Here is a 25524-nt window from a genome sequence, read left to right as displayed (position 1 = left end):
CCCCTTCTGGCCAGGGGTTTTGGAAGTGCTCCAGTTAGTCCAAGAAAAATGAGAGCAGCCAGTTTAACAAGTTACATACACAGGATCTGCTGTGAAGTATGCCTGTAACCTGGAGCCGTGATGGATCAGCCCTTGCTGTAAACCACCCTGCTCCATGTGCTTGTACTTTGAAATTATGTGGAGAGTATGAGCAGCAGTATGCCAGAGCTTTTGGAGACACTATTTTCTCCAGAAAAGTGAGCTTATTATTTAATAACAGTTCTAATGATTATTCTGTAAAGATACTTGGGGCTGGTTTAGTATTATGATGTATATCACCTATGGTGTTAATGCAAGTAGAAATCCTTCCAAAACCCTATATTTTTCACTCTACGGGTTAGATGCCTTGGGAAAAGGTAGGCATATGTTATATGTATATGCTTTTAGGACTTACAAGTTGAGAGTATGGAACTGTTACCAAGAAAAACATGGCTTGGTACAAGACTCTGTCTGACTTGTAGTATCCCATAATGCCATCCTGAGTTTGTGCTGCACTTATTTTCTTCTGTAATTTAAACTTTTAAATCTCATTGAATCTATGTCAGGTATGTAAGATTCTCTCATTTAAGGTAATTTGAGGAGTCCTCCTGTAAAGGAAATGATAAGCTTGAAATTGTATCCATACCCAAAATGCAGATGGATGCTTCTGGATCATTGAAATGGGAGGAAAAACCTGCAAATAACCTCAACAGCAGTATTTGAGATGTTTGGAAGATTAGAGAAAGGGCTTTTCAGTTAGACTTGACTAAAGGATATGTGAAAATGCAAGCAGGGCAGCTATTTCAGATGTTTTTCTGAGCTCAGAAAGCAAGACTTTGTTCGTGCTAATAAAGAGGATTGCACCAAATATACTCAATTTCATTGCAGTTTTTCTCTCATTTGAAATAACTTCCTAAGCCCATATTTTTTTCTATTTTCTCAGATCACAAAGGACAACAAAATGCTTCTGAAAGTATATTGTGTAATTATAAAAGCAGTCATGGAAGAGCTGTTCTAAGTGTTACTGCTTGTTTTCTGTGCCTGAATGACTTACAGAAAAACTCAGAACAAACAAAAAATTTGTATGAAGAGAAATATGGTTGAAAACTGGAGTCTGATATTGCTTTTGCAAATGATAAGTTATACGTATATGTGAATTAGTGTATTTAGAAAAATTTCAAGAGGTATTTTTAAGACTGTATGTGGGTAAGGTAAATGTGGAAGAAAAATCTTGGAAGCAGAATTATTAGCAGTCTCCCTCCCAGTTCTATCGTTACAAAATGAAAATCCTTTAATGCCATAATTTTTTGCTTCAGAATTTTCCTTTGACTGACTAGGTCACGGATGACATTTCTATATCAGTACATCTGGTAGATCTAGGACATTTGTCCTAAAAATAAAATAGTGGTAAGTGGTTGAAAAGACCACCAAGTACAAAAATTTACTATTGATACATTTTTGCAGAAAAGATCAAATCTAAAGGAATACTTAGAATGCTGGGAAATACATTAACAATAAGGGGTAAAAAAAAGGTACTGTTTTCTAGATGTAGGAGAAATGGCAGTAAGAAGCAGGCTTTCTTAATGAAAGACAGGCTTTGTCCAGTTCATTCATTTAATACATAATTCAAGAATCTAGTTCACAGTTGGATTGTTACCTTCCGGGGGACTCCTAGAAGTTAATTCTTTTAAGCCACTGTTGATGAAAGCAGCTTTAACTTGTAAGAAAAGTTTTATTGCACCAAAGAAATTAAGTAACTTATTTCTAGTTAAATTATTGTAAGCAATACAAAGACCCATTAATTTCCACAGTTAGTCCACACTTGCAGTATTGCAATTTAGTATAGTTGCCAAGACCTATCAACAAGATATATTACTAATGTGTGAAGCTAACTAACGTGAGATGTGACTGAGGTAAAGACTCTATGCGGCTTCAAAAAGAATGAGACGTGAGCCAGGTAACATCTGCAGCTAAAACAGCTAAAAGAACAGATAATGACTTTTCAGCTGCATTAAGCTTGTGCTTTATCGCTTAGGGACATTGTGAGCAGAGGTACCAGCTCTTTGCTTCGTAATTCTTGGTGCTTCCTTATTCTTGGCTCTTCCCATCAGCAAAGCCCCGTACCAGCCAAGGTTCGTGTCTGTACCAGTTTTCTTGAAGTCATCTCCACTTGATATTGGCATATTTTAGCTATGATGGGACATAATAGACGTATCCCAATTTCTACTGGTGCTCTGTCTCCATGGCCTTCAGGCGATTGCTCCGAGCTACAGTAGGCTGCAGAAATGATGCTATTTGTACAAGTGGTTGAATCAACTCTGTTACTCTGTATTTAGCTAATGCAAAAATTATGCTTTAAAGCTTTAGATTCTTTGGTAGCACAAATAAAGTAATCTTCCAAAATGCCTAAGGTTTCCACTTAGAAGTCTAATTTTGGCCCAGTACAGTTTTGTTTCTTGAAAATAAAAAGAAAGAATCTCTTTAACGTTCTTATCTGTTCCTTAACAAACACATTAAGAAACATGGATCATTTTCCAATTTCTTTTGGCAAGGATGATACGAAAAGGCATGATTCTACTTAGCTCTAGTGATGTCCTGGTTGGCCCTTCAGTAGCCATTGCAACCTGCCTTTCTTCCTTTCAAATAAGGAGGAGGATGGGATTCCTTCTGCGTACAAGCTTTAACTCCAATGCCTGCCGCTGTCACATCCAGATTAGATTGTTATAACACACATGCTGTGCTCTGGACTAAACCTTTTAAATTGACCTCAAGTTGATGGAAAAATGACTGTGATGCCTGTGGTGGTGCCTAGGACTTTCCTGGATGCAGTTCAAGATGCTGGGTTTCACCTGCAAATCCATAAATGACTGGAACTTTTTCAGTTGGCAAAATGATTTGGTTTTTCTTATCCTCAGTACAAAGAAGTAGAAGCCCATAAGCCAGATCAACCTTTGTTTCATAGTGAGAGTGCTGGTAGCCCCTCTTTTGTGGGGGTAATCCTTTTTGGGGGAAAGGGGGGGGAAATAATAGGGAGAACAGGAAGATGATATGTCATTTTGTGATGAACTGTTGTTGTTTATTTGCTGGCTTTGATGCACAGTCTTGGCTTTTTATGTTGTAGCTTAAATGTACAGATCTGCTCCAAAGAGCAGATTAGTGTCAGTCTCTACGCCTTCCATATCTCTTCTGCTGCAGCTGCATGTAGTGATTTGGAGCAGAATAATGTACCTGAAAAACAGCAATCCATAAACACACTAAAGAAGTTCCTTTCCCTCTTTTTCCATCTTAAGTGCTTGTTTGTAGATCCTGGCCATGCTTAAAATTCTTCAGTGTGGTTGTAAGTTACAGCAGAAAAATAATATCTATAGTCTTGTTCGCGTTGCAAGTCTGATCTGTTTATAACTTTCTAGGATTGTGGGTGGGGTAGGAAGGCGATCCTCAGAGAAACCTTAGCAAAAGTGAAAGATTTAGTGTGTTTAAACAAGTTGGGGAATTCGGGTGCCCTAAACAGTTTTTTCTATTGAAGCAAGTGTTTGTACTGCTCTATGTGAGTTACCAGCTGCAGGGTAATTACTGCATGTGAAGATTTCTCTTCCAGCAGTGTTTTTTTAAATGAACAGAGGTGTTGCCTTGTTGTGGTGCATGAGAGGCACTGTTGCTCTATAGGTGGATGTTCCACTCTCCTGAGCACCAGCAGTCGTTTTCCTTGTTCAGTCACCTATATAGTCCTTCATGTGGAAAAAAAGCACAGTGAATTTAGCAATTCTAATAAAAACATTTGACAGACACTAGTTATTCACATAAAATTGTTGTCTTGAGCATCACGTGGTTGATGAATGGATTTAATAGTAATGTATTAGTTGGTGGAAATGGATCACCTGCTTTTGTGGAGGCTGCAGAAGCTGTTGTTGGGTGATGAATTCATCAGTCAATGGACTGAGGGGAGAGGAGAACAAACTACTGGTGGTCCAAAATATCTTCCCCCAGAATAAAGATGTGAGAGGAGGGCGCAAGTAGAAATCCAAGTATAGGTCTCAAGTAAAACTATTTGAAATGGCTACATATATAGTATTTAGATTTTCTGAACATATTCCATGTTCTGTAATAAAAATGGGTGGTGGCCTTACAGAAATGAACTGTATTTGTGGTGTTGGTGATATTTCTTTCCTGTAACTTTTTTCCACATGCATTTTCCTCATAAGTTGTTTTTCCAGAACACTTTTCTCGTGTGTGCGCGCACCATAAATGCTTGTCTGAACGTTTTTGTTGCAATTAAAGCACTGGCGCTTAAGGGACCCTTCAGTGAAGGTGCAGCAGAAAAACTTTGTGTGCTCAGGCTTCTCCTTCAAGCCTCTCCTGCAGTTCTGAGTACTTCAATCACCAGTTCTGACCAAGAAGACATTTCCTTCTTACAGAGCAGATAGTAGAGCAGACACTTTGTCACTCCTGGTACAGGTTTACTGATCTTACCAGTTTTAAGTGTGTGTTCAGGAAGATTGCTCGTCCAACAATTTTCTTGCTGCCTTTGCAGACTAAATGACTCTCCAGCCACTCACTCAACGTTACACCCTGAAGAATACAACTAAATTGTGGCAGCCCTGTGTTATGCCCTATAATACTTGTACAAAATGAAGGGTTCATGGCAGTTGAATACAAAATAATTACTCTTTCATATGTTATCTCTTGTCCTGCTCTATAAAACATTCAGCTGTTGTCTCCATCTCGTGTGTTTTTCCAGTTACTTTGCTCTTAAAAATCATAGAACTTTCTTGCACCCTGGTTAATTTAAAATAATGAAAAGACATGCGTGTACATTTGAATTTTTTCCTCTCTCAGAAATGATACGGTGAGAATAGTGACCTTTGTATAAACCTTGCTTGCTGCCTGTATGTCTTTTTCCAGAAGTGTCTGCTGTTGCTCTGGCCTTGCAGTGGATGCCAAATAGTTAAAGGGATGTACCCTTTATAACTGTGTGGTTTTGCAGTACTCATCTAATCCATATTTAACAGGAATTTAATGTGTCCTGCAGAGGTTGACAAGACTTATCTCATATATTGTTATTACCTTGAAATAGTAACCTTGAGGGAGGAGGAGAAGCTTAATAGGACTTTATTTGCTTCTGATTCTTGCTATGAAAATGTTAGCTCTTCTTTGTAGGCATGAGATCCACTGCTTAATATAACAGGCCCTGGTAGCAGCTGTAGAGGTCTCCAAACGTAATTCAGTCATATTGTCCCATGCCAAGAGGCTTGGTACAGGGAATAATTTAAACCTAAAGAGGAATTTGAGGTGAATCAGCAGACCTATCTTCTTTCAAGCTGAGAAGGGCAGCAGAAAGCAGAGGGGGAAGGAAGGTCCTCCTCTATGGGCAGCTCTCTTCTCTCCCCTCCCCTATCCCAAGTCTCTAACTCTTCATCCACAAATTAATTTTCTAACAAGCAAACATAAATTGTTTGTAATGATGGTTTGTGTGGGAACATAAATGCACATTCATATTAGCTTTGCAAAATATACTCACTAACTGCTGCTGTGTATTCCCTTTTTGAGAGGGTTTGGGCAGGACACCAAAACCAATGAACATTCACTTTTAATGCAGTCTAGCAGCAGATGGTCTGAAACAGCCCATGGACTCAGTATCTCTTTTGAAGTTCAAAATTATACTAACCAGCAGAAGCAAAGATAACGAGGTGAGCAATTTGTTTTATGACAAGTAGGAAAAGAAATTTGTTTTCAATTACCCTGCCAACACATGAGACAAGGTTAAAGTATTTAGGGATACACCACCATTTGGTTTTTAGTGGTGTTCCAAGTGTCATTGCGTTGTACGACACAAAAAAAAAAAAAAAAAAAAGGAGCTGCATGAGTTAGGCTGAATTTGATAGGCAAGGATTATGGGAACAGTTGGAGTAAAAGCACTGAGGACAGCTGATTTGGTTTGGGTTTATATGGTGGTGCGTTACATAGTGGCTTTTCTGTTGTCTTCTATGGCAAAGTGAATTTTTCAGATGTTTTTCACATATATTCGATATTTACTTCTAGGAAAAGATGGATTTTATTCTAAGAATTACTCCATTTCCCATTACAAAACCATATGCATGTAACTTAAAGCGCGCAAAAATATATGTACTTGAGTCACCGAGTTTTCATATTTTACTGTGTAGTGCATCACGAAATCTGGAAGAAATAAGTTGAATGAATGTTATGTTGGCTTCTCTATATGGTGTTCTGGGAACATAATTGTCATCAGAAATTACTATTGTTCATTGCTTTTGACTTCACAATATGTTGGAGAAGACATCAGTCTGAGAACTGGCATGAAAGCTTGTACAGCACAGACCTCTACCCTTTGTAAGCCTGTACACAGCTGTAAAAGTTTTTTGAAACCTTCTGCAGCTTTTCTTGACTGTCCATGCACATGTGTTCTTCTGAAACTGGTATTTTGTTACAGTTTCCCATTTTTTGTGGACAGTGAGGCCTGCCTTGCACTGCTGCACAAAGCTTGCTTAACCTGGTAGTACCACGTGGTCATTCTCTGGAGCAAGAGCCACTGGTGGAGGCACCTCTGCCCAGGGTGCAGAACTGTCCACCCCCTTGCATACATGGGGGGAGGGGGGCTTTGTGGGCCTCCTGAGATGGGATCATAAGTTTCAGACATGTTCTAGATTCTTTGCTCTCCTTCCACACCTCCTATCTGTTTGGCACACACCCCACCCACCCCCTTCGAACTTCTCCCTCAACCTACCTTCACCTCCAGCGTTTTAGGGATTGTTGGAAAGTGTGTGTAGAGCTGTCCATGATTGTTTGAAACTTGCATTTACACTTTTATTAATATATTACTTTTTATTAAAGACTATCTTACACACTTTGTAGCTACACTTTGAAATTTATTTTAATCTATATTTATAAATATATATAATTTATGTTTATATATATTTATATAATATATTTTAATTGAAATAATTTAATTTATATCTTCATATCTATGTACACATGCACAGATGACACTTTATGTACTTATTTGGCATAAGTAGATTTACATATATACACCAATGTGTACAAATGCGTGGGGTTTTTAGAAGTACTTACTGTCCTTTTTCATTTAGGATCAGGAAGTTTTGAGTTCACATGGGCATGGTTTTAAAAAATGACAACCAGGCAATTGCAGAGAGTGTGAAAACACATGATGTGGAGGTGTGGGACTTCCCCTAGCAGTTACGGCTGGGACACCAGCCACCTCCTGGCTTGGGAGGCGATTGCCCCAGTGCTGGTGGTTGTGGCAGGGAAGCTGTGTGTGCTCCACCATTCACTCTTGAGAGAAACGCCTACCCTGTGGATCTGTAGGGCACACGTGGTGTAGAGCTTACACACAGCTCCCTCACCCCAAACAAAGCTGTTCGGTTTTCATCTGTAATTTAAATAAATAATACAAAAATCTGGGTATTTTTAAGAAACGCTAAGTAGAAGCTTCTAGGTTTATGTACATCTCTATACTACAGCTTTTGACCTTATGTTTCACGTTGCTCAGCATGTGATATTCTGTCTTGCAAAAATGCCACTGAACTGTTGACCAGAGCAGAAACCCTACAGGCTAGGTCCTTGCTACAATGACCAGTTGTTTAATAACCTAGCCTGTCAGGTAAAAGTCACAAAAAATTAACTTTACCTCTTTATTTAATACAAATATGAAGGTGGTTCTTCGACTCTACTACTATTGTGACTCCATCTTTGTTAAAAATCTTGAAACATTAATTTCTGGAGGGGGGTGGGAAGGCACCAGCTGACAAGTTACTGATTTAGCTAGGAGGGGACATACCCCAAGTTCACTAAGAACCTGTGGAGACATGGGCAGCTCAAGAGTGGGTGATTTTTCACTTACCACTGCCCTTTATGGGTACTGTGCCAAGGGCTTTTTGTAAACCTCTGGAAGAACTGGAGAGTGATACAGTTATCTTTCAAGTGCTTGCCTCTTGCTCCAAGGCCAACTATTATGGGTCACAGATTCTTTCATGCCCTGGACATTGCTGTTTCCGGCCTTTAATGTTTCCACTTCCATATGAAACACGTTTTCTGCAGTCCTTTTGTAGGACTAATGAGTCCCACAAACTCATTAACGGTACCCAAAGAGTTTTCTGGCAGTTCAAAGTAGTTCATGTGGAAAAACAGTAGCACTCCTCATGCTTGCTAAAGTTAGCTTTATCATTTTTTCATTAGAAGAGCTTCAACAAATCACCTTCCTGCCACTGGTGTGTCCTGGAAAATAAGTCCAACTCCGTGACTGTACAAGTAGAAGCAAGATAAGCAAGGAGGAAGATAAAACTTTAAAACCGTTGTAGATGGTACTGTACAGCCATGTCTTCCATTAGTTGAAGCAGTAGTGTGATGGGCCGTTAAGTCAGGCTTCCTTCTCAGTTCAGTTTCTCAGGAGATCTCTGCTGTGTCTGCATCTTCTCAACCAAATGACTGCAGTTAGCTTCTAGGTCTTCAGGGAAATGTTAATAACGCACATGATATCACTATCATTTAAGTTGCTCTGACCCCCGCTGCTCGTTTTACTGTTTCTTAGGCCTTCTACTGCTGCAAAAATTAATGAGAACGAGAGGCTCAAACCTTGACAAGGTAGTTGAGGGAATCCTTTGCTATCCTTAAAGTAGGTCGTAAATAATCCATTTTTGTTGCACTTTTTTTTGCATCCTACCTTTTTCCAAGGATACATCCACCATAACTGTATATTCACTGTTTATATTAGTAATGGAAGATGAATCCTTCTTGTACGTAAAGATGTTCTGTGCCAGTGCATTAACTTTTCTGCTAACTTATATTCTTAAATTATATAAATGAGTACAGTGGAGAAAGGAGTCCTGGAAACAGTATCTTCTGAAGTAGAGATAGAGGAAAAGAACTGAAAATATGGTACTTTAGTATTTTCTTTTTTGTTTTCTAATTGGAGAAATTTTATTCTCGGAAGCAAGAAGTGTTACCTTGCCCTGGGGGCGTGGCAATCTTAGAAGACAAAAGCCATAATAGACTTAAAAAATATATATGATGATGTTTACCTAAGTGAATGTCATAATAGGAAAATAATAGATTGAATAAACTATTAAAACTGATTAGTTATGATGTTGGTTTTTTTATTACAGATGTCCTAGATTAAATCTGGATGAAGATAAATGCTCTCAAAAACAGCGTTTTATCTGTGTAGTGCTAAATCTTGAAAAATAAGACATGAAACAATGAATTATGCTTGTTCTTGTCATAACTTAGTTGTGCAAGATCTTGTCTAGCGTATATGCCCCCCCATGGTTAGATTTGTTCCAGCATGTATCCTTTCAGAGCCATTTTAAAGAACTTCAGGTTTTTTTACAGTCTATAAAGATATATGTCTAAATAATGATGATTTGGGGTTTGCAGTCCAATGAATCAACATCTCTTTTCACACATGAAGAATCACTGAGTGGAAGTAGCCTAATTATTCTTCCAGGCAAGTACCAAGGAGGTGGGTGAATCTGTGCAACCTTCAGCCCAGACTAATAAGCTAGTTTTGACCGCAGGAGTCAAACTACCTTGTTAACTGTTATGCTGTGTAGACTTATTAATACCTTACTCTGCCTGATGCATCTCACTAGGATGCAAGGTAAACATAGTTTTGTGGGGTTTGGTTTGGTGTTTTTTGGGTTTTGGTGGTTGTTTTTTTTTTTTTTTTTTTTTTTTTTTTTAACGCTAAGAAGGGATTAATTTGTAATCCTGTGTGTGTTTTCAGTATCAGTTGAATAATGAGACTGGAGGGAAAGTAATGAGAGAGAGAGTGTTTTATCCTAGATATTTTAACATATCTGAAGCACAAGCTTTCCAAATTGGTAGATGGATATGTGATGGAAGTCCCTTCATTAGGACGCTTTCCCCAAATTAAGAATGTTTCTAGGATTAGTGGTATACGTCTGCCAGCTAATGCCTAATTTTACAGTATTTTTGTCTACAGTGTTTTCTGTGTGTATTAGGTAGAAACTACATTCTTTGTGTCCCAGAAACTATTTGGAGAACTAGTTTTTACATACTTAAAATTCTGAAATCTCATTTATGACAGCTGATTTGAAAAGTAAGAAAAAGATGATGTTAGAATAAAGGCAGTCCCTAAAGACTCAAATGTAAGTGGGAAAGTCAATAACACCTTTTAAATAATAGTAAACCCCAATACATTTTGCTACATAAAGTATACCACACAGCATTGCTGTGTGACATAAGTTCAATTACCTTATGGATACTAGTACATTTCTTTCTTGAAATGATGAAACCACTCTACAGTCCATCTTCTAGATCAGAGGAAGTAAACCTTTAGGTTGTGGTTTGTTTGCAAAGGAGTGTTTGCACTAGTAGGCACTCACTTATGATGGTGCAACCAGCAGCGTTTACAATGCTGGGTCTTGAGGCTGATCTTCTATCAGATTGGCCCCACTATTTTGTGATAGTGCAAGCTTCTTTCAGCTTCAAAATACTGCTCATATCTTTTTTTTTCCACATAAGCTTTGTGCTCCTGAGATAATGTATGTGAAACTATAGATATAAGCAAGTCCCCTGTGACTTGAGTTCTAACACTGTGATGGGATTAGATTAATTTTGCACAATTCTGATTCTCATTACGAACCCTGTCAGAGAGCTGGATTCATGTTGTGCCATTTTCTATCCTCATTACCGTTTTTGTCACAAGAATGAAATTTTTCATCTGTCGTACAGACTGGAAAAGACAGCAGCCTGCAACTGTATTACGATAACCCTTCTAGCGCTGTGCAGTTTGACAGGCTGTGCCTTTCTGCTTTGTTCTCTTTAATGGTTTCTCAACCTGTGTAAAGGAGAGAAGGGATGGATATCCATCTCAAGGTATAATACATGATTAATAGTGTTGCCTGTATTCAGAGGACTGCAACTTTCCAAACTGAGCCGGTTGCAAAAAGAACAGCAAATATTAGAAGCTCTGGTACTCTAAGTGGACTCCTGTTTCATTTGCCTATGGTCCAAGAATAGAGATAAGACAAAAAATAAAGTATCTAATTCATACCTGTGTTTCCTTAAATTCATTATTATTTTCCCTTGCTAGTACTGCATGTCCCAAATGATAGAGTTCCTCTGTAAAACAGATATGACTAACTGTCAGTATTTTACAATATTTAGCCTAAAACTTCTTACTCATAATTTCTTCTCATTACCATAGTTAAATGCCCTGAAAATTACCCTGTTTTATCAAATTCCTATCCTTCTTTTCTGTTTGTCAGCAGACCAAAGAAATATAGCTGTCCTTTAGCTATTCCTCACCCACTCTGTAATGAAAATTCCAACAGAGGGTTTTTAAATAGATATCCTTCATTTTTATAACTCATATTTGTAATATCTACTGACCTTCTTTTTAGAAGAGAAGATAACTTATGGTTCCATGTCTATATCCTCCTTGTAGTGATATCCCGATCAAACTAACTTCATGATAAGGGTGTGTGACAGTATTGCTTCTGTAAGGGCGCGCTAGCAGAGAGATGCTAGGGTGCCGCATACTTCAGTTAATAAATTTTCACCTGAGTGAGAAAGCTGCTCAAGTGCAGATGCCCAAAGGCCCCAGCTGTAACCGCCAGTGTTAATACACAGCAGCGCTTTTAAGAAGAAAAGGGAAGGAACCACAATGTGTGCCTCTTCTGGAGATGGTATTTTCAGGAGGGCTTTCTTGTGAGGCACCCTTGTAAATAATATTAATCTGACTGTTTCTTTCCCCTTTTTCCCGTCAGAAATGTATTGACTGACTAAATGATGCTTTTCTAAACTGCTCGTCCCATCCAGAATCCTGTAAGTGTTGCCACACCATGCAAGGCATTATGCAAAGGTCACTGGGCTTCATAAGTTTTGTTGTTTGTCAGGCTGATTTGTGTAACTAATCTTTTGTCAATACAGTGGCTTCCTGCAAGTAAACTCAGTTTTCTTGCATTTAAATGTAACAGGTGTGCCTGCTTATTGAATAAATACATCTAACAGCATTTCTACAGCAAACATGAAAATACGTAAAAATCTCCATCGTGCTAAATCCTTTCCTGGATGGGCATTTACAGAAACAAAGGGCTTATAAAACTTGTCTCTAGCTGCTCCTAAATGTTACAGAAGTGCACCTTTACATGAAGACATCTGGAACATAAAGTTCAACTAAATCACTGGAGACTCCATCTTGAATGCGATCTATTTCAATGTGACCTTATATCAGTGAGCCCTTGAACCTTGCCTGCTGGAAAGCAAGGTCCCACTCCAGCTATCTCTCATCCTTTCACAGAGCTATGTAACTTACACCAATAGTGATGATTTTTTTTTTTTTTTTTAATAAGTGGAATCAGTTTCTGTTCTTAGCTACCCTGAAGGCTTGCAACCTCACTTGGAAGGACAAAGACATACCTCTTCCTGCATAGGAAAACCTAGCTAATTCAAATTTTCTTTAATACTTGTCTTAATTCAGTAAATCATATTAGAGAAAATGCAGGGATATAATACCAACAAAAGGAACATAATTTAATAGGGAAGTTTCGCCTCAGCATTAAAACCAACTAACCTAAACCACCTATGCTTAAAGAAAGCAAGCCAGACTCCATAATTCTTGTAATATATATTATTTACTCTTTAGTGTATCCTTTTTAAATCAAGAAGCTAAGACAGAGGAATGTGCTTAAAACAAGTAATTATTCTGATCTATCCCATTATAATGGTAGCATCTTCTAAAAGCCCTTATGCTTTGTTTGCTTCAAAGATGCTATGTATAAAACAGACAGTAAAAGCTGAGTCCATGAAGTCAACAAGGTTACACCAGGAATGGCTTTTGGTCCATTTTCCTTGTAGGTACTCTTGAGCTCTGAACCTTTTGTTTCGCTTGATTGTTTAGTAAATAGAAAGGTCTCATGAAGGATCCTAATCCCCGCTGTGGAGTAGCTAAAATCTCAAAGCAATTGTAAATGTATGCTTAAGATTGCAGCAGGTTGGGGGGTGCCGGGAACAGTAGAGGAAGGAATGGTTAGTAAGTTTGTCTAAGCGACTCAGGTGCTTGTAGAAAGAAAGTTTGGGGTGGGTGGGTGGTGTTTGGGTGGTTGGGTTTTTTGGTATCTCTTCCCCTGCAACAAAATAAAAGCTAATTGCAGTGTACTGTCTTCACTTACAGAACATGGCACGTCAGGTGTATCTCAGACATGTCAGGACTTTAAGATTCTTTTCCTGAGTTCCTTTGTAGGTCTGTAAAGTGCCCATGGAATATTAGGAGGCGCTTACAGCCATGTCACCCTGAAAATTTCCCTTTAGGAAGGGACACATCTACTTGGAAGACGAACAGGAATGCTATACCAAAACAAAGATAAAATCAGAAAATGCAGCAGAAATTACTAATGTGTCAAAATAAAGAGGGAGCTTTATCCTCTGAGGAAGACAAGTAGTCCCATTCTAATTTTTTTTTTTTTTTTTTTTTTTTTTCAGTTTACAGGGAGGATGTGTATCACTAAGAAATCACTTATTGATCCTTTGGGGGAAAATGTTGAAGTACCTATCGCATATGTTACTGGCCTACTAGTTTTGGCCCTTGCTTCTCCAGCCTCCTAAGATCATTTCTCTCCTCTACCATATGGCAGATTTCATGATGGAGGGAACCCTTAGGTACAAAGAGAATTGATCTTTGCAGCCTCACATTTTCTGGGAGGATGAGGTTGGAGTGGGAAATGCACTGTTTTCCTCTTCTCTTTTCCCTTGTCCAACTCCTATTTTGCTGTGATACCGTTACGAAAAAGTGGTGCAGATTCAGATTTCCCTGGGTTATAAACCGAAATACAATAAAAAGCAACAAAATGGAAATCAAACGTAATTTCTAATCTGCTCTGACTAGTGTGTGACTAAAGAAACATCAGTCCTCTGTGCTGCTAGTCAGGCATGTTCTTGCAGTCCGCACCTATACTTTAGAGAATCAGAATAGCGTGAAACTTCTCGCTTTTAAATTCATCCATGAAAGTTTGTGGCTTGATTTATGAATGCTTAGGAGCACAGCTGTAAATTCAAACACATTCTTGGTAAGTGGACATGGTACTTAACTGAAAATCAGTTTTAGAAAGGATAATGTAGGTGAATGTCTAAGCAGATTGAAAGGTTTCTTAAGTTATTGTATTTGGTCCTCAGAAGTAAACTTGGAATAAAAAAATAAGTTAATGCAATTAAAAAAATGAATCACTTGTTACACGGGGTTAAAAATGGACTGATTTTGCTTACTTGCCTCCCCTGATAAGTCATTATCTAATTGTCATGATTCATAAATTTTGTGTTTGTTAAACTATTGCTAAATGCCCACATTACTGATTTACGGTGTTTTTTTAACTTGACTGAAACTGTAGCTACTGCATCGAGAATTGTTTTGCCTGTTGCACACTTTTTAATTCTCAAATCCAAATACCTTTGTCTAATACAAACTGAATGGAAAAATGGTAGAGCAGAGTCAGATCCCCTGAGCATACACCTTCAGACTTTTGGACTATCCTGCATGCTGTTTCACAGGTAGAATGAACTCATGGTTACTTGGAGTCAGGGAATACACAACTCTCTTTGATTTGCTAGATATTATAATCTAGTAAAATATTTTCTGGTTTGTATTATATGCTTAAACTATGCTAGGCTCATGATGGTAATGATAAAAGCCTCTACTGGCACCATTGTCACAATTTGCAACTGTTCTTTTGGACACTACTGTCTAAAGCTCTTCGGTGATTGATCTGGTGGTAGTTTCTATCTTGGTTAATTATTTCCCCATCAGAGATTTTTAAGTCAGTAAAACAATGTATCTGTCCAAGTGTCTTCCTATTTCTGAAAAATTAAATGTTCTAACAACCTTTTTTAGACTTCGTAGGTTTTGAATTTCTTTTTTCTTTCCCAATGAAGAGCAGAGTCTGAAAATGTATGTCATTTAGGTTAACAAGGACTTGTGAAAGAAATATTTTTGTAATTCCTATCTATTAACACACAAAGGATTTGTGCTGGTTCCAACTTAAGAGGATCATTGCTTTTGAAAGCAGGCTACAGTTTTTGGTTCTGGTTCCACTCCATGTTCCCCAAGACATGGGCCATTTGTTTTCATCTTTGAAATTCTTTTAGAAGAACAGAACTGGAAAATGTTCTTTTATTTTTTTGGCCTTTGGAAGTAAAAATGTGATCCTTTGTTGCCAGTGTGCAGAGGACAAAAACAGTAGTCTGGAGGCAGTGAACTGTATTAAACCACATTTTTAAATGTTGCCATATCTTGTCGTAACCCCAAATCTTTCAGAGGAAAGATGGTCTTTGGTTGGTGTAACTTCATGGCAGTTTAGGTACTGCTAAAGAGCGACAGATGAAATCCATCATGTGGAAAAAAAAATCCAGTGTAATACTTCTGATTGTCAGAGTATGTGAGCCAAGAGGTAGTAATCACAGCTAAGAAACAGCCCTCATCTTTTTTTTTTTTTAATATGTTTTTTTGAATAGTAAAAAATAAATAATCACTCTGGACATAGAAAGCAAGTAGCTGAATTCTCTACTGCCTCTTGGTCAACACAGTAGAGCATGCAGGCTTTGAATTAGATAAGTAGTGATGGTTGATTGAAACAGGACAATTTTTTTTTTAAAGTAGAACTCTCGAAGTTGTTTTTAGGAGCCATAGTGTTTCCAGAAACATACTGTGTTTTATATAGAGGCAGTTTTAATTAAGTAATTGCTTGCAGTTACAAAAAGGTGATGTATTTTTTTTTTTTTTAAGAAAATGCCAAAATCTTTTTTTTTACAGGTATCAAAGGGGCCTTTATGAACAATGGCCAAAATAAGACATCTCATCTTCAGTGTGATAAAGTTGCATTTCAAAGATGTTGGAAATGATGGATCAATAAACATAAGACATCACCAATTCTAGCTCTTCCTTAGAGAGAAAAAGTGGGGCCAGGAATACATGATATTGTTTCATTTCAGTTTTAGTTAAAAGCCTTCAATGATGCAAGAGAATAAAATAGCTTTTATGAATCTGGAACTATGAAATTAAGTGTAGTAACTTCATTTTTTTAACTTTTTGATACATGTGACCCTACACTTTCAAAACAGTTTGCATGCAAATGCTAGAAATTAACTCGAATTAAGGAAACACAATGTGGTGTTGTATGATGTGGGGGAAGGATTTCTTGTTAGGAATGGGTGGATCACATGGTCCTGGGTTAAGTGCAGGATGCTCCCTTGCTGCTGTATGTGCTTACTGTCAATATTCATCCATGTTGCAATTTCCATTTCAATTCCAAACCTCAAAATTGCTGTGCTCTTGTATAATACACTCCTGGCACTAAATCGTGCTACCTACTGATGTTTAGTGACCTGAATGAAATTGTTTTGATGTAATTGACTGGCATGCTTTGTGCGTAGCAATAAGTCTGTTCAGCAAAGGCTATATTATGTTTTTAAGTCATAAAAAAAAAAAGACTTGTCTATTTAAGATTTTTAAAAACCATGCAGGCCCATCGATTTCATCCACAACAAGAGGTAAAATAGATCAAAAAATACGCAAACTTAAAAGCCAGTGCTCTAAAATGGCACTTCACTGGTTCTCCCTGTTTTCACATTATAAACTGTATTTTCTCCTATTCTGATAGAGTTCTCTGACCAACACTGTGCTTCTCTGAACTGGGAACACAGCTTTAGCTCTCTTTTGGAAGTAGGCTGGGTACAGTTGCCAAAAAGAAATGCTCTGTACAGCAATAAGAACATGCAAAGTGATGGGTATAAGTTGTTTATTTAAAGTCTGTACTGCATACAAAGCTTACTGTTTAGAGGTGCATCAGCACAGTATTTAAAACTTTTTTGGAAAATTTTGTTGGCTTAGATTTAAATGTATCTTCCGATCCTGCACCTGTGTTCTCAGTGCCAATGATTTCCGTTATAGTCATCACAAAATATTTTGTCTTCACGAAGAAAAGTAATTGGTTGTTTATATTTTGTCAGCTTTGAGAGGATGTTTATATCATCTGGCTGGTGGGGGGAAACAGCAGAGTAAAGGGAAATGGTGAAGCTCCCTTACTTGGGAACCAAGTAACAGATGGTAGAGGTTGAATCCTTTTTTAATGGTTTTCTATCATAATAAACAACTACTATTGCTCTCTTTCCCTCACAGGCTTCAAAGCTGGTCCTCTGATTGCTGGCTTTGAAGGATAAGGATGAAGGGATGTGATTGCACAAGAGTAGGAATCCCAGACCCAATTCCTACTTTCATTACATGTATTTCTGTGAGACAGCTTGTAATTCTGGTTATTAAAGAGAAAGACTCCCTATGGCATGACTGTTTCTTGCTGTCTGGCATACTGGACAGGTCTCTTGTGTTATTCAGCTTCTAGGTGATAACCAGATATGTTTGAATGAAGGGATAAGTCGCTGTTCGTCATTCACCACTATGATGCATTCACCTTCTGGCCTTGATAGCCATGAAAGGTCTGGTAGCTCCCTTCAGGCTGTTATTTACCCTCTGGAAAAGATCCCATATCTGTCTTAAATCTGCGTTTTGATAATTTTGCCAGATCCTGCAGAAAGTCACAAAGTTTTTTTGCTGAGGAACACAGTAGTAATTTCATTTAGCTCTTTTTGGCTACCAGTATCTGCAAGAAGTCAGTCCCTACTTGCTGTGCCACCTCAGATTTTCATCACCTCTGAGGAGCAGCTATAAATTTCTCTTGGACCTGGCTGCTCCTGTCTGGGCTTATTGCCCGTATGTCTAAACGTTAGCTGTCGTGACCTGGCCCCTTGTTCTTTGTAGTATGCCGCTTAATTTCAGCAGGAAAACTTAACTTGTACTTCTTGATACAGGTTAGGGACAAAACGACGTCCTCTGAGGTAATGCCCTTTCCTGATGGGAGAAATGCCCGTCAGGTCTGCACAGCTTTGGCTCACTAAACCCTCTAGACAAAGCCACAACTTGTGTGATACCCATTGCCTTCACTTTTGTTGCTACCTCTGGGTTGCTTTTGTTTGGCTTTATGGTTTTGGTTTGGGGTATGTGGGGGATTTGGACGGAGCTGTGTGTCAAATTTCTGTCCCATAGCTGTAGGTTCGGATTCCTCCTGGCTAGCTTAAGTCAATGCCTTTAAGACTACCTTTTTCCTTTTTTTTTTTTTTTTTTAATCCTCCACTAGCTTTGGGGCCTACCTTCAGACTTTAGGAAAATCTTAACAAAAGAATGCTGTGAAAAATTAGTATCAAGACCACTATGTATACGTATTCTGAACATTCGTACGTTGTATTACGAAACGTTTTTATGGCTGTAAACAATTCCATTAGAGCTGTAAAGATAATTTGTCCTGATTGTTCCTTGGAATAAAGATGGTAACCTCATGATCCCAAACCTTATTTTAAAGAAATATAAAGCTGGTAAGTATATGTGGTGTTGGGCACTTCTGCTGGCAAAGGTGTGATAAGCATCTGACTGAGGTGAATACCTGTGGATATCCTGTGTGTGTTAAAACAAGCACAAGCATTTTGCAAAAAGTCAAACCTTTCTCTCAACTGTGCAAGTCAAAGGCCTGACTCTCTCATGGACTTTTGTCTCTCGTGTACATTGTGTTTTCCTTTGAGCCTTGACTGAGGGAAGTCCCCTGAAGGACTCCAAGGGAGAAATCTGGCAGACACTCGAGGGCCTCGAGGAGTCAGTTTTAGGTTTCAGGCTTATAAGTTCTTGTGTTCACTAGACATGACTCTGCTGGAAAATCCCACACATTTTGGACTGTCAACCACACACAGCTTTCTCCTTTATTATATTGGCAGAAGGGGCAGATCTGCAGCCACATAGGTGACGTGGAGCATGTGTCACACGGGCAGAGTTAACAGAGCAGGGAGAGAAGGAGATGCAGCCTCACATTCTGCATTGCAAACCTTCCCTTGTACCGTTGTGTACCCCTCCTCTCTTCACCACCCTTGGTAGCCTGTTTTGTTTTGTTGAAGTCCTCTTCTCTGTAGCCAGCGTTCACTTGGAGGCACCTTATGCTGAAAGAAAGCCCCCAGAGTTGCTGATTCTGCATGTGCTCTACACTGAAGTGGAAGTACTGCCTGCTGCAAAGAAAACTGTCTCTGCTTTGGTTTATTGATGCCCAGAGATATTGACTAAAATGTTGACATGTGGTATTTTAAAGCAAGTTGATTATCTGAAAGCCTTCTGAAAGACACCCTACGTTAGATACTAATAAAACTACAATTTAAATCAATCTGGTCACCGAGTGTTCCTTTTAATCCTCATTGCCATCTTTCTTCTAAAGAGTACTTACAGGTTTTGCCAGTACTTTTGAAGAACCTAGTAACAGTCAAGGAATCTCAGTTGTTTTTACATGCAGTTTGTATCCATTTAAACTGTCCCCCTTAACTTCTGATGTGCAAAAGAATTAAATGTATATTTGTTAAAATGTAAGTAAGAGATCAGTTTTGTCTCTCCTGTCAGGTTTCTGTTTATGACTTTAACCTCACAAGCATGCAAAAATTCAAATACAACCCCCCATAATTCAGGCAGGGAAGATTCTCCTGGCGAGATGATATGTTGGGCTATGAGTAGCTGGAATGGAGCTGACTTAGAATAATGTTGCTTCTTTTTTTTTCTCTTCCCCTTCAGAGGGGAAGTTCAAGAGCAGAAGTTGTTCCTGGGACTTCATTAACTAAAGCTTTGCAGACAATGAAATAGCAATGAAACTGGGTTGGTGAGCTTCTCTTTGGATATGCCATTATAATTTACCTGCTGCTAAAGATAAGGGGCTTGTTTGGTCTGTAGGTTCGTGACTGTGCGGTCTACAACTGTTTATACAGCCCCATCTGCCTCCTCTTCAATGTAACAAAAAGCCTGTGTCTGTACTGTTCTCCTTAGTGACATGTTTGGCCCCTAGACTGTCTCTTCTCTGACCTTTTCAGGTGATGAATTCTTGACTTCGCGTATATGAAGATGGCTTACATTCTCCAGACTCTGTACGGAGTCACCTTACTATTTATACGTTTTTTCACAGAATTTCTGCTGCTGTGCTAATAATTGCCACTTTTTTCTTTCCCTGCTTTAGAGACTCTGCAAAAGAAAAAGGGGAAAACTTTCTGCATCCTATCTTGCCTTGTCAGCTCTCACATAAATTGTTCTGTGCTGTGATTTTTTTTCCTAGTTTTAAGGCTTGTTTTTTAATTGAACCTTATAGTTTCTGCACCTCTTACTTGGTTTGATTTCTTCACTGTCACTTCACTATGATTAAATGTAAAAATGCCATCCTTGTATTCTTGCATGGAAGAAGCTTGTCTTCACAGTTCTTTATTCCTGTCAAGTGCAAGCATGCACACCTCTAAGGAATTCACATGTCCCAGGGAAAGCAAGAAAGTTCCTTCTTCACCAAAGATAGGTTTCTAAAAAAACATTAGGTTGATAACGTGTTAGTTATTACTCAGATGAAGCCTTCAGTCCTAAGGATGTGCACAGTTCCAGTGGCCTCTTGTATAAAGGTGTTAATGGTTATGTCTGGTGTGCATGACACCAGAATAATTAAATTTCTTTCACCTCTACTCTCTTCGCCCCACCACACCCCCATTCCTTCTCTTTCTGCCTGTCCCTCAAAGGAAAAGGATTATTCTACTCTGGCAGGTCCTTTGCACACTTTCTGTCTTGTCTCTTGAACACAGCAGTGGAAGAACATCCGAAAGCATGGTCAGTTAGCTCATGGCAGAGTCCAGCTTGCCACAGTTAAATGCCTAACAGAATACACAGTTCAAAGCCATTTTTTCTAGCTCCCAGCTGTGTTATGGTCTCTTTTGTACATCAAATCAAGTCATAAACATGATAATTTTGTGTATGTTATTCATGTGTATCCAGCTTGTGGATGGACTTTATTGTCAGTTGCCTGCTGACAGAAGTCCACAGAAGCCAGGGAGATGTGCCAGCTGTACAGCTTGCTTTTATCAGAAACCTGTTATATTTTTATTCTTTTGTACCTTTTACTTCTGTGGCACAAAAGCTGAGCCGGAGACCCATTTTTGCACTCAATATCTAATCACACACCTGTAAAAATGCAAATGCTTACTTTTACCCATAAGTTTTTATGTTAACTTCGTTCATCAGCTTCCATGTGTAAACATATAGGTACCGGTGAGAACTGCACTGTAGATTTTTTTTTACCTATTTTAGTTCACTTCTATAACTTGGATACTGTTGAGAAATATATAGAACAACTGTTGTTCTAAGAAAAATATTTTGGAATGGAGCTTACATGTACAGTGTGTAATAGAACAGTGGAGAACCTAAAAATACATGCTTGGAACAAACATTAAAGAGAACTGAATAATTGTTTGGAATGACCTTGAGGAAAGAATTTTTATGAGAAAGAACTAAATTAAACAAAGTCCCTTTATCCCTCCTTTTTTGTATGTCAAGCTCCTTTTAATGTTTAAGATGGTCTCTTTCTTTTCAAATGTAAGTAACTGAGAGGACAGAGAAAAGACTGATTGTAGGCAAAATTATTTCCAAAGTGTCAGACAATGAGGGTCACTTCAAGGCAATAATGAATTAAAATACTTTTCCATAGCCTAACGTTTTGCAGCTTCATCTGTACCTGCATTCAGTGGAAAAAAAATCCTCATAAAATGAAATACTGTGTGGCAAGAATCATACAGAAATATGATTTATAGGAAATAACAACCTTCTAAGTTACTACTTCTTTTCTTCCCCAAAAGCTAGGATTAAAAAGTAGGTCAACAAGCCCGTTTAAATAGCTTATTCCACAGTGTGGTTTAAATTGGTGCCAGTGACAAGTGTATGAATTGCTGTGCATTTTGTTTTTATAGCATATTGGTTAAAATTAGAATTGTTCAAAGTGGCTGTTATACACAAGCCTCTAGGCAAATCCTCAGATCTTTCAGTCAGTGGACTTTGTTGTTGTTTTTAAACACATATAACATGTTGGCATTGTATTTGCAGACTAGGGGTTTTATCTGAACATGCAATTAGAGTAATGAGTGTTAACGTTGGTGTAGTGGCAGAGCCTCTTGAACCAAGGAGCTATGATTTTACCTCAAAGGGCAACGCATTTATGTGTTCCGAGCATGTGACTGCCATTCCTAGTTTTATCCATGAATCCTTCCAAAAGAGTGATTTTAATCTAGAGTAAAGCTGAAACCTTTAAGTGTAACTGAACGGAACTGCCCCTGTAATGTTATTTAGTAGTGATAGGTCAGGCAGCTTCCATCAGACAAATGGCCTGAGATGAAAGGATGATTGTAGGCAAGGAAATGGCTTTTGCAGGAGCTCTGGTCTTGCTTCAAAAGCCATTCGTTGGCTTGCAGTGTCTCTCCCTGCCCCTCGAGAACTGCCAGAGACAATTCTGGCCCTGAAATTCAGAGGTACCTAGTGCCAAGGTGAGGAAGAGGTTTCCAGCCCAGCTAGAAATCTTTCCCTGTACTTCCTGAAGCAGAGGGTTCTCATCTGTGCCCTGAGCGCAAAGACACCAGCAAAGCCAAATGAATAATGAGGAAATTTACTCCCTAGTGTTTTGACAATTGCTAAATAGAGTTTTGCTTAGATCATGTTTGGACTTATTTTATCTGCTGTGGAGCTCTTTGTGAAAAGCTGTGGGAGTGAAGTGTTTGCTCAAAAGAATATTTGCAGAGAACTATTTCTGGACTGTATTCATGATTAATTTAATCAGAAATCAGTTTTTCTCACTGTAAAAGTAGCTGATTAACGATTACGTCATAAGTGGGGAAACAGAAACAGGGAATCGATCAGCGTGTTAAATTTGAGCTCATTCTTTTTCAGAGCTCTACATAATTCAGCTGCAGCAGCATGTCTTTGGTAGCTTTTTTTGTATCCTGCTCTCCCAGTAATGATATCCTTGTCGCAGTCTCCCTCCTGCCCTGCTCTTGTATGCCATTCTATTTTATGTAGGTTTTCATTCTGCTTTCATTGTGAAGTATGAGTACCTTGCAAGTTCATGGTACGTGAGGTGACTAGCATCCGTCAAATTTGCCTCATTCCTTCCCTGTGTGAAGAATTAGATACTTAGTAAGAGTGCTTTGTTTTGATAGGGTTGTTTTCTGCTTATGGGAAGCAAGATAGACGGTGTGAGCGCGTTTGGAGTGAGAATTGATGCTGTTTGTGATAAACCTTGATTCCTATGGGGATTTGTTTCAGAGCCTTGGCTGGCTGCTGGCAAAGTCCTGTGCTTTCAGCCTGTTAGCTTTGTGTTACAGTTTCATACCTGCATACTCTGACAAAACTTGTCAAGCTTCCATCCTCGTTTTGCTCTTGTTTCTCTCAGAATTGTCTCCCAGTTGGAATGGACAACTGAAAAGCCTGAGAAACCGAGGCACGAAAAGAGCTGCGGGTGCAGTGAAGTGCCTTTCCCCCCTTGCTGCTCTTTTTTTCTAATGTTGCAGTTGTTGAAGAGCCTTCACATTTGTGCTTTGAAAGCTCAGACACTGACAAAGATACGTGAATAATGACAAAAATTACTGCTCGTTTTCGAAGGCATCTATCAAGTGCGGTTAATTATTTTGTACTGAGTACTGTCCAGTCAGGGTGAAATACTCAAACCATGATCAGCTTTGCTTGGTAATGACTATACTGCCCTTGAGTCATCCCTAAGCTTTAGCTAACAGTCCATATGTATTTGGGAAAGCACTTAAAGCACCTGTTTGTGTTCTTTTGACTGCAGTGGACTGAAGCAAACAATTAAGCACACTTCCAATCAGGGTTTACTTCCTGTTTTGGACCAGTGTCATAAACGTATCTTAATAGAAACTGTCACAAAGTACTTCTGTTTCCTCCTTATGTGAATAGTGAGATGTTAGGTACAACACGGCAGGGTTATATGATGCCACGGCTAGTTACTAATATAAAAAGTCATTTGAGTGTGTATTTTGTGGAATGAATTGATCTGGCAATGCTTTCCAAACTTCTGTGAGGGACTTACAAATAGTCTTTAGAGAGATAGTTCTAAGATATGATGCCATCTTGAAAGGTCATTTAAATTCAGAGAACCCTTTAAGAAGTAATTAAGTTTTAAGAGTTTGAGAGGTTTAAGAGCAGAAGGAATAAGCCTTTATTTGAAATAGTATCAACTCTTATTAAATTTGATGAATCTGAAGGATATTTCAGGGATACCTCCTGTTTAGCATTGAAAGAGGAATTCTAAAGATGCTCTGAGAATTTACTGCTACAAGAATATTGACAAATTACTCTGTCTAGCACTAGCAGACTACTTATTCATGAGCTGAAGATGAATATCCTGTTTTCTTGTGCAAGGAAGCGGCAGCAGGCAGGTAAGAAAGCCCAGGAACAGTAGATTCTGCAATGTGATGTGAAGACTGACAACAAACCTGTTCCTTTCCAGCAGTGATGACCTGATCATGACTGAAATGATGAAATTCCACAAGAAAACGGAATAAAAATTTTAAGATAGCGTGTTAAGTAAAACTTGAAAAGTGATTGTAACTTTAACAGTGGCAAACACTATAAGTTAAATTTGCTTTAAACGTGGCCCTATAGAGGGGTTTGCAGATCAAACTGAGATTTTGGACAAATAATAAGACTTGACTGGAGTTTAATAAGCATATTAATGGATGACTGTCTCTCCCAAAAATTCAGATACACTTTTGTTTATCTGATATCATAGGACTTGGATACAACCACAGGTATTTGCCATTTATAGTTTATTAGGTTTCCCCCATGGTAAATGAAAAGGCTTTCCACAGATTGGTGAGATTTCATTCCCTGTCTCCAAGGTTTATTTACCTAATATGTATCCTAAAACATGTTTCAGTTTTGAGAATTAAGGATCTTGAAGCTGAGATTAACCTAATTGCCAAAGGTCCCATCTGTGACTAGAGATTTTCTCAGGAAAACAGATGTAAATTAGGTAGCTGTTGTTTATGTTCTATTTTTTCTTTTCCTTTAGCAGTACCACAACAATCATAGTTAATCACTGCTTAACTGATCATTTTCCTTCTCTTTAATTGTGAAAATTCCTGAGCTGTGCAACCAAATTTCATGATGGTCCTACCCGTGAGTTCTTTCTTGAGAGGCAGTCAAGACTTGCCCTTGTGTCGTCTTTCTCTATACCCTTTTTTGTAATCTTCTGGATAAAATTCCTTGATACTTAATTCTACGAAGCACCTTCTGCTCCCAGTATCCCACCTAGGAAACCAAAGAAGCAAACCATGGTGTAATTCCTTAGGAAAGCATTTCTCTGTGAATGGGCTGAGTAAGCAAGTCTTGAATAACTGAGTTGGATTTTACAATTCAGTTTATCTGCCATGATGTCGCCATACGTGATGCACATAACTTTGAAATATTTAAATCTCTGAGTTGATCTATTGTTGTTCATTCTGCCTCTATTTTGTCACAGCTTGCTTTTTGTCTCGCAGTGGTCTCATGGTAAAAGGAAATAAATACCCTCGTGCTTTAATAAGTGATTAAGCTTTTTGTTATGCCATCATTAGTCTTTCCACAGAAGT

At 38.4% G+C, this 25524-nt stretch overlaps 1 long non-coding RNA gene across 1 annotated transcript in view; it reads left to right on the top strand.

Moving 5' to 3' along the window:
• LOC114011394 (uncharacterized) overlaps window positions 1-17557 on the top strand; it is a 40127-nt gene extending 22570 nt beyond the window's left edge. The window contains exons 2-3 of the long non-coding RNA XR_003553263.2: window positions 11784-11841; window positions 15818-17557. This is a non-coding gene — a long non-coding RNA (uncharacterized LOC114011394). The remainder of the gene's footprint in view (window positions 1-11783; window positions 11842-15817) is intronic.
• Window positions 17558-25524: the final 7967 nt, after the last annotated feature.

Source organism: Falco peregrinus, chromosome 5 (genome assembly GCF_023634155.1).
Source record: "Falco peregrinus isolate bFalPer1 chromosome 5, bFalPer1.pri, whole genome shotgun sequence".
Lineage (NCBI taxonomy): Eukaryota > Metazoa > Chordata > Aves > Falconiformes > Falconidae > Falco > Falco peregrinus.
Note: the sequence above shows the minus strand (reverse complement) of the source record. Positions and strands in the feature narration are given on the sequence as shown.